The following is a 9,360-nucleotide window of genomic DNA, read 5'->3' on the forward strand; positions in this document are numbered from 1 at the left end:
ATTATCAGTGCTTCATTCATTTTTTTTTATTGTGGTTAAAAATACATAACATGGGGATGGGGGGCAAGTGGAGGGAACGGCCCAGATGCACATCGTTCACGGACCCTCTGGACTGGAGGGACTCGTGAGAGCCGGAGCCCAGAAATCCGGGGATGGATAAGACACAGCGTCCCCTCCAATCCCCGTAAGCACCCCTTGCTCCATCCTGCGCCCAAATACCTCAGCTAGGTGCTCTCCCCACTCTTTACACTCCAAACTCAGCCGGGACAGACCTCTGCAGCCGCCGCTCCCCACCCTACATGAGAAGCTCAGAGGTCCTGTCCCCCTTTCCTCTGAGGGACTATTTTTGGTGACCACAAAACGATTAGATCGCTCAGGACAAAGCTGGTAGAGGACAGGGGGATGGCTGCGCCGGGCGCGCCGCTCTTCCTCCTGACCTTCAACTTTGACGAGACTATCGTGGACGAAAACAGCGACGACTCCGTCGTGCGCGCGCCGCGGCGGGCCAGCGGCTGCCTGAGAGCCTGCGTGCCACCTAGCGCGAGGGCTTCTACACGAGTACATGCAGCGCGTCTTCCAGTACCTGGGCGAGTAGGGCGTGCGGCCGCGGGACCTGCGCCCCATCTACGAGGCCATCCCCCTGTCGCCCGGCATGGGCGAGCTGCTGCAGTTTGTGGCCAAGCAGGGCGCCTGCTTTGAGGTTATTCTAATCTCAGAGGCCAACACCTTTGGCATGGAGCGTGTGCTGCGCGCCGCCGGCCACCACGGCCTGTTCCGCCGCATCTTCAGCAACCCGTCGGGGCCCGACCCTTGGGGGCTGCTGGCGCTGCGGCCCTTCCACGCGCACAGCTGCGCTCGCTGCCCCGCCAACATGTGCAAGCACAAGGTGCTCAGCGACTACCTGCGCGAGCGGGCACACGACGGCGTGCACTTCGAGCGCCTTTTCTACGTGAGCGACGGCGCCAACGACTTCTGCCCCATGGGGCTGCTGGCAGGCGGCGACGCGGCCTTCCTGCGCCACCGCTACCCCATGCAGCGCCTTATGCAGGAGGCGCAGAAGACCGAGCCCAGCTCCTTCCGCGCCAGGGTGGTGCCCTGGGAAACCTCCACCGAAGTGCGCCTACACCTGCAACAGGTGTTGAGGACGTGGCCTGCAGAGGGCACCAGGGCGGGGAGAGGGTGGGGCGGTGGGGGTCGGGAAAGAGAAAGCTAGTTTTATTACTCCCTTTCCCTTTCGTTTTGGTATATCCCTCCGGGATTTCTCGGAATCCCAGGGTGGTCCATTTGGGGACTGGAGGAGGGAGTTGGGAGCTGACCCCATCTGTGCAGTTAACCCAGCTCGGCTGCCTCCCCCAGTTCCACTGCAAGCGAATTCCGGAGTCTGGCCGCACCAGGGTGGCGCGCATAACTGAGCAGGCAGCGGTGTTTCCAAAAACCTTGTCCTCCCAGCTGGGAGGACGGGGTTCCCTGTCAGGGTAGAGAAGGAACATGTTCCGCCGCGTCGCGGGTAACTGTTGCCTTGGGCTGCATGGCCTCCCTCCTCCAGCCTGCTGTCCAGGGGACCCAGGCCCCGAAATGTCCCCCCCGCGACCTCCCCTGCACCGGACTCCCTGCGGAGAGAGGTGGTGCTCCCTGCCGACGGTCCCAGGCCTAGATCTTGCTTTACCTACTGTGACCCTACACTACACTCCTTGCCTCCCTCCCCGCCTCCACTCTGTCAGCATCCCCACAGGAAAAAAAGCTAGAGGGAACAGTCACCTCTTGTTGGTGGAAAGAGGTAGCACACTGTCCCGGGGCTCGCGTCTGGCCAGCCAGGGACCTCACAGAGCCCGAAGGTGTCTCCTCGCACCCCAGCCTCGTCTATGCAGCAGGAAACCAGGGACTTAACCAAAGTCGCCCCACTGACTGGGCCCTCTGAGTCCCCCTCCTCCCGTATGGAACAGAAAGCCATGACGTTTTAAAGCAGAGCCAGTGGAAACCCAAGGCCCACCTCCATCTTTTGGTGTTTCAGAGCTGTAAAGGAGGTGAAGGGGCAGAGGTGAGCGAGATCTCTCACGCTGCAGTCTGAGGGATGAGGGCGAGGTGATCTCTGCTCTCAGAGAGCCCCACTTAAGTGAGGGAGCTGGTCCCCACTCTTGGAGTAGTGCCCAGCTTGGGGAACCAAGACTGAATACACAACAAAGCAGGCAGAAGAGCAGGGTGCAGCCCACCTCCGCAGAAGGGCACAGGGGCCTAGTGTGGAGGCTCCGTGAGCACCGAGGACATGGGAGAGCAGAGGGGCACAGGGGTCTAGTGTGGAGGCTCAGTGAGCACCGAGGACATGGGAGAGCAGAGGGGCACGGGGGTCTAGTGTGGAGGCTCCGTGAGCACCGAGGACTTGGGAGAGCAGAGGGGCACGGGGGTCTAGTGTGGAGGCTCAGTGAGCACCGAGGACATGGGAGAGCGGAGGGGCACGGGGGTCTAGTGTGGAGGCTCCGTGAGCACCGAGGAGATGGGAGAGCAGAGGGGCACGGGGGTCTAGTGTGGAGGCTCAGTGAGCACCGAGGAGATGGGAGAGCAGAGGGGCACGGGGGTCTAGTGTGGAGGCTCAGTGAGCACCGAGGACATGGGAGAGCAGAGGGGCACGGGGGTCTAGTGTGGAGGCTCAGTGAGCACCGAGGACATGGGAGAGCAGAGGGACACGGGGGTCTAGTGTGGAGGCTCCGTGAGCACCGAGGACATGGTAGAGCAGAGGGGCACAGGGATCTAGTGTGGAGGGCTCCGTGAGCACCCAGGAGATGGGAGAGCAGAGGGGCACAGGGGTCTAGTGTGGAGGCTCCATGAGCACTGAGGACATGGGAGAGCAGAGGGGCACAGGGGTCTAGTGTGGAGGCTCCGTGAGCACCGAGGACATGGGAGAGCGGAGGGGCACAGGGGTCTAGTGTGGAGGCTCCGTGAGCACCGAAGACATGGGAGAGCAGAGGGGCACAGGGGTCTAGTGTGGAGGCTCAGTGAGCACCGAGGAGATGGGAGAGTGGAGGGGCACAGGGGTCTAGTGTGGAGGCTCCGTGAGCACCGAGGACATGGGAGAGCGGAGGGGCACAGGGGTCTAGTGTGGAGGCTCCGTGAGCACCGAGGACATGGGAGAGCGGAGGGGCACAGGGGTCTAGTGTGGAGGCTCTGTGAGCACCGAGGACATGGGAGAGTGGAGGGGCACAGGGGTCTAGTGTGGAGGCTCAGTGAGCACCGAGGACATGGGAGATTCTGCTGCTTAGGGCAGGCAGAGGAGGCTCAATTAGTGGGATCTGTACAAGTGGACTGCCTTAAAGTCCCTCGGCCTGCTAGCCCTGCAAGGCAATCATCAGGAGGTCATCAGAATTGTATTCAAAGTTGGCACTTGCAGCTGGAGACCCTGTCTTGCATGGCGTAAGGGTCCCCTGTGGATAAGGTCACCAAACCCCCTGGCTTCCAGTTCTTTCCTCTCTCCAGCAGGCTTCTGGGTGCCTCCTCTGTCTTTACCAGGACCCATTCCCACTGCAATGGGGGGAAGGAACAGACAGAGCTCCACAGTGCAGGACTGGTCCAGTCTTGACTGGAGCAGGCTTTGGAGTGGGACTCAAGAGGCTCACTGAAGGCGGTGCCTGGGTCAGCATCCCAGAGATCCCAGGCGTCAGCAGCTGGCCTGCACATAGTTCCCGGGGAGGAATCCAGACCCCTCTGAGCCGATGCCCTCACACCAGCCATCGGAGTAGCGGTGGGTGATGCAGATAATGGTGCCCTCAGAGAAGGAGAGTTCGTTGTCCTTCTGGCGCGTGTATGGGTACAGTGTCACTACTGCACGGCGGGAGGAGAGGGGTGCCGTGAGATGTGCCTCCTGCCCCGCCACAGGGATGCTTGTGCCCACATACTGGACTCTAGGGGGCAATGTGGGGAGTGGGGCAGGAGATACCTTTTTCAGAGCCCCAGGACTCCTCCCCAGCTGAGCTAATATTCAGTATCAGGCCAGCTGTTTCCCTCCTCTGTGGGGGTGCGGGTGGGGTGGAATAAAAGGCTCCACAAGTGTGACACAGGCCATCCCCTCCACTCCAAGAAACTTCAGTGTCTGAGAGCAGGGCCCCAGGATCTGCCCATGTTTTGTAATCTGCGTTCAGCCCCCGTTCACCCTGGGCCTCCCACAATGTCTCTAGCAGGTGCTGGAGGTATTGCTCAGTAGGTGCTCAGTAAATACAGTAACATTGGACAGTGTAGACTTGGCCGAGTGAGCCTTGGGCAAGTCATTTAGTTTAACTTCTCAGGCTCAGCTTCATCTGTTAAATGGGAGTGTGAAGATCCTAGGAGGTTAAGTAAAAGTGAGAAAATGGATGAGAAGCTTTGACTCTGGGGTCTGGTATAAAGCAGGGGCTAAATTATGTTAAACCCCCCCCCACATAACTTAACATTTGCCATTTAAATCATTTTGAGCATACAGTTCTACGGCATTAACTACATTCACGTTGTTGTACAAATATTCTCAGCATCCACCTCCAGAACTTATTCATTTTCCCTATGGGAAATTCTGTATCAGTTTCTCTAAGTTTTTGCCAACATTTGTTACTTTTAGCTTTCTTGATTGTAGGCCTTCTAGTGTGTGGAGGGGTACATGGCGCTGTGGTGTTAACTTGCATTTCATCACGACTCATGATGATTAACGTCTCTTCGTGTGCTTGTTGACCATTTGTATGTCTTCTCCGGAGAAGGGTCTTTTCAAGTCCTTTTTCCATTTCCATTGGGTTGTTTGAGTTCCGCCAAGCGCTCCTCCTGGCGGCGTTGGTGGCGGTGAGTCCAGCCTGGAGCGGTCTCCGCGCCGCGGGGCCCCGCGCGCCGGGGCATCGTTAGCGGGCTCTCAGGAGAGGAGAGGCTCGGCCCGCGGCGCCGGTGCCCGGAGCGCCAAAATCGTGCTGTGCCGCGCGGACGCGAAGCCGCCGAGGCGGGTCTTGCTCGGCATTGACTGCGGCTCACCTGAGCGCGGCGGCGACTCTCCCGGAAGTGGGCGTCCCGGCCAGAGCGCACCTGGCGCGGGGCGTCCTCGGGGCTCTTCGCTGTCGGTGCCGCGCGAGCCGGCGGTGTTCTAGGGAGCCAGCTCGCGGAGGCTGGGAACGACCCGTCCCGTGGGTCTCTGGCACCCCAGCGGCATCCGAGCGCGGAGCGGAGGGCAGCGGACCGCAGGTAAGGGGACAGGGGCTCGGTGGGGTGGGTGGAGGAGAGAACGACGAATTACACCAGTGCTGTTTGGTACAGTCGCGAAGCTCCCTAACCTGGCGGCAGCAGGAAGGGCTCGCCTTTGGAGTAAAGGCTTTGAGGACGAGCCCGAGCCTACCCACTCCAGTTTTACAGTACATCTGCGGGTGTAAAGCTCACTCGCGCGCGGTTTTCCTAAGCAGCCAAGTGCCGCTCCCCGGCGATGCCTCTGCAAGCAGAACCTGAGAGGGGCCGGGTGCCTCGAGAGACTCGCCCTTGGCCCATGGGAAGTCCAAGGGATTTATCCTGCATGGTGATTTCACGTGCTGGGACCCCCCCCGCCCGCCCCCCGCCAACCCCCACTCTGGCCAGCTGGCCCAGCCTTGGTTACTGCACTTCTCCAGCCCCGCCGGCCCTTGGCCAGCTGCTGGGATGGGAAAGGGAAGGGTGTCAGAATTTCACCTTAGAAACTTGCCAGGGGGCGTGGATTTAAACACATAGTGGTCACCCTGGCAGAAGAGAAGGGAGGAGGGCACCTTGTTGCCCTTTCATTGTGGATTCGGTGGCGCTTCCGCTGAGAGGGACCTCTCCAGTGTTTGGTGTATTGGAGCTGAATAATTAGAACTTGTACGATTTTCAAATTATGTGGTACTTGAATTTAAAAGCAAAACTCCTAGAACCTCTAAGTGTTTTATAAATTGAGGTCTAAAAATTGAAGGTCTGTTTTGCTTCCACTATGACATTATATTAAGAAATGTGCATATGTTGAGAAGAGAGTCAGAAAAGGGAAGCAAACAGAAAACTCAGACGTACCACTGCAGAGGCCATGGGAGTTAAGTTGTAAATGCTGCTGGCTTTCAGTAGCCTGCAGCCATTCTCTTCCTGTAGCTGATGGGATACAAAGCTCTACTGGGTTGTTCTTTGCACGGGATTGTTTTGCAGAAATTCAGCTCAGAGCCATCTCTTGATGTTTAAGAATTTCCCAGATTAGGTCCCCAGGCAGATCCTGGAGGACCAGGGGGATTCCTTGCTTCATTATACCTGTCTGTTGGAGTCGAAAACAGAAATGACATAGTTTTCTTTAAATCTGTTTTTTGGTCTATCATCCAGAGCTTAGAGTAGCTATTTCCTCTCTCCCTCAATAGGGTTGTGTTCCTGGAATGAATTATAGTCAGATGAACTTGTTTTTACAGGGAAGGGTCAGGGTCAGGGTCAGGGGTCGGGGCTGGGGTTAGGGTTAAGGTTAGGGGTTAGGGGTTAGGGGGTTAGGGTTAGGGTTTAGGGTTAGGGTTAGGGTTGGGGGTTAGAGTTAGGGTTAGGGTTAGGGTTTAGGGTACGGGTTAGGGTTAGGGTACGGTTTAGGGTACAGGTTAGGGTACAGCTACAGGTTAGGGTTTGGGTATGTGTTAGGGTATATATTAGGGTTAGTGTATGGGTTAGGGCTAGGGTACGGGTTAGGGTACAGGTTAGGGTATTTATTAAACCTCTCCCCCTCTCCAGATAGCACATAAAGGAATATTATTTGGGGTCCAGCCATGGAGAAGACTTTGGACACTAGGATAAGACAAACAGCACACACATTATAAATAAATCACATTAGGATTTTGTTTTTAACCTGTACATTAAAACACTAGTGCTTAGGAAATGTAATGGAGGCAGAAGCAGTAAAGGGTAGTTTTATGGGAATAACATCACAGTTTTCTGTAGAATACACAGATTTTGACTGGTTAGAAAGTCAAGGAGGAATGCTTTTGTCTGACGATATAAACCCTCTTCTAAATTGAGCTGTTATTGGAAGTTAGAAATTTTTTGTTGCTCTTGTATTGCTTTGTGTTTTCATGATTGTTCTGCTTGCATCTCCCTTGTTAAACCTTTGATTTGGGGAAGAGTGCCATTACTGGAAATGAATTTACAGAATTATCTTCAAAAACAGAAGGAAATGGTTCTCACCTAAATATTAAGAAATAATCTCTATACTGGTGTACTAACAGAATTATGATTCAGGGATAAAAATTCTATGAAATGTAATTAAACACACAATATAAAGTTTTTCTTTTAAATTTCCATTGTTACTTTTTAAAAGTACAATTATAATTCAAGTTCTTTGAAACAAGTGAAATTTAAAAAGATTAGAGGAAAAGATAATATTTTACCACTTGCCATCCTTTCCCACTCCCTGAAACGACCAGCATAATGTGTAGTTTTCTCATTTTATCCATGTTATCCTTACATCTGGAACATCATGTTTCTCAGTGTAGAAAAACAGAATTAGCTCTCACACTTTTTATAGGCTACATATCAGTGCATAGAACACAAGTATGAAGCATTTCAGACTTAGCTTTTGGAGGGACACTCAGGTTGCTTTCTGTTTTATTTTGTGGCTCTGCGAATTTGTTTTAATCCCAGAAAAAAATTTTTTAAAATACAAAAGAAAAAATTAAGTTAGGTTTAAGGATAAGGGTTTAGGGTACGGGTTAGGGTACAGGTTAGGGTACAAGTTAGGTTTAGGGTTAGGTTTAGGGGATCGGGACGGTTCAGGTTACAGGTTAGGGTACGACAACGGTTTCGGGTGAGCGTACGTGTTAGGGTAGAGGTTAGTGTTAGCGTACGGTTTAGGATTAGGGGACGGGTTAGGGTAAGGTTTCAGGTAAGGGTTAGGGTACGGGTTAGGGTACGGATTAGGGTACGGGTTAGGGTACGGGTTAGGGTACGGGTTAGGGTACGAGTTAGGGTACGGGTAAGGGTTAGAGTACGGGTTAGAGTAAGGGATAGGGTTAGGGTTAGGGTATGGGTTAGGGTTAGGGTATGGTTAGGGTTAGGGTTAGGGTAGGGGTTAGGGTTAGGGTTAGGGTAGGGGTTAGGGTTAGGGTTACGGTTAGGGTTAGGGTTAGGGTAGGGGTTAGGGTACGGGTTAGTGCACGGGTTAGGGTACGCGTTAGGGTTAGGGTTAGGGTTAGGGGGCGGGGACGGTTTAGGGTACAGGTTAGGGTACAACAACGGTTTAGGGTGGGCGTACGTGTTAGGGTACGGGTTAGTGTTAGCGTACGGGTTAGGATTAGGGGACGGGTGAGGGTAAGGCTTCGGGTAAGGGTTAGGGTTAGGGTTAGGGTTAGGGTTAGGGGACGGGGACGGTTTAGGGTACAGGTTAGGGTACGACAACGGTTTAGGGTGAGCGTACGTGTTAGGGTACGGGTTAGTGTTAGCGTACGGGTTAGGATTAGGGGACGGGTGAGGGTAAGGCTTCGGGTAAGGGTTAGGGTTAGGGTTAGGGTTAGGGTTAGGGTTACGGGATGGGGACGGTTTAGGGTACAGGTTAGGGTACGACAACGGTTTAGGGTGAGCGTACGTGTTAGGGTACGGGTTAGTGTTAGCGTACGGGTTAGGATTAGGGGACGGGTGAGGGTAAGGCTTCGGGTAAGGGTTAGGGTTAGGCTTAGGGTTAGGGGACGGGGACGGGGACGGGGACGGTTTAGGGTACAGGTTAGGGTACGACAACGGTTTAGGGTGAGCGTATGTGTTAGGGTACGGGTTAGTGTTAGCGTACGGGTTAGGATTAGGGGACGGGTGAGGGTAAGGCTTCGGGTAAGGGTTAGGGTTAGGGTTAGGGTTAGGGTTACGGTTAGGGGACGGGGACGGTTTAGGGTACAGGTTAGGGTACGACAACGGTTTAGGGTGAGCGTACGTGTTAGGGTAGGGGTTAGTGTTAGCGTACGGGTTAGGATTATGGGACGGGTGAGGGTAAGGCTTCGGGTAAGGGTTAGGGTTACGGTTAGGGTTAGGGTTAGGGTTAGGGGACGGGGACGGTTTAGGGTACAGGTTAGGGTACGACAACGGTTTAGGGTGAGCGTATGTGTTAGGGTACGGGTTAGTGTTAGCGTACGGGTTAGGATTAGGGGACGGGTGAGGGTAAGGCTTCGGGTAAGGGTTAGGGTTAGGGTTAGGGTTAGGGATAGGGGATGGGTGAGGGTAAGGCTTCGGGTAAGGGTTAGGGTTAGGGTTAGGGTTAGGGTTAGGGGACGGGTGAGGGTAAGGCTTCGGGTAAGGGTTAGGGTTAGGGTTAGGTTTAGGGTTAGGGTTAGGGGATGGGGACGGTTTAGGGTACAGGTTAGGGTACGACAGCGGTTTAGGGTGAGCGTACGTGTTAGGGTGCGGGTTAGTGTTAGC

General features: G+C 54.7%; 1 pseudogene; it reads left to right on the top strand.

The window, feature by feature from the left end:
• Nucleotides 1-364: 364 nt before the first annotated feature.
• LOC111171023 (phosphoethanolamine/phosphocholine phosphatase pseudogene) lies at nt 365-5,202 on the top strand (annotated as a pseudogene).
• The last annotated feature ends 4,158 nt before the right edge of the window (nt 5,203-9,360 follow it).

This window comes from Delphinapterus leucas, chromosome X (genome assembly GCF_059928025.1).
Source record: "Delphinapterus leucas isolate spDelLeu-1000000601 "Yukka" chromosome X, BTC_Dleu_Yukka2, whole genome shotgun sequence".
NCBI lineage: Eukaryota > Metazoa > Chordata > Mammalia > Artiodactyla > Monodontidae > Delphinapterus > Delphinapterus leucas.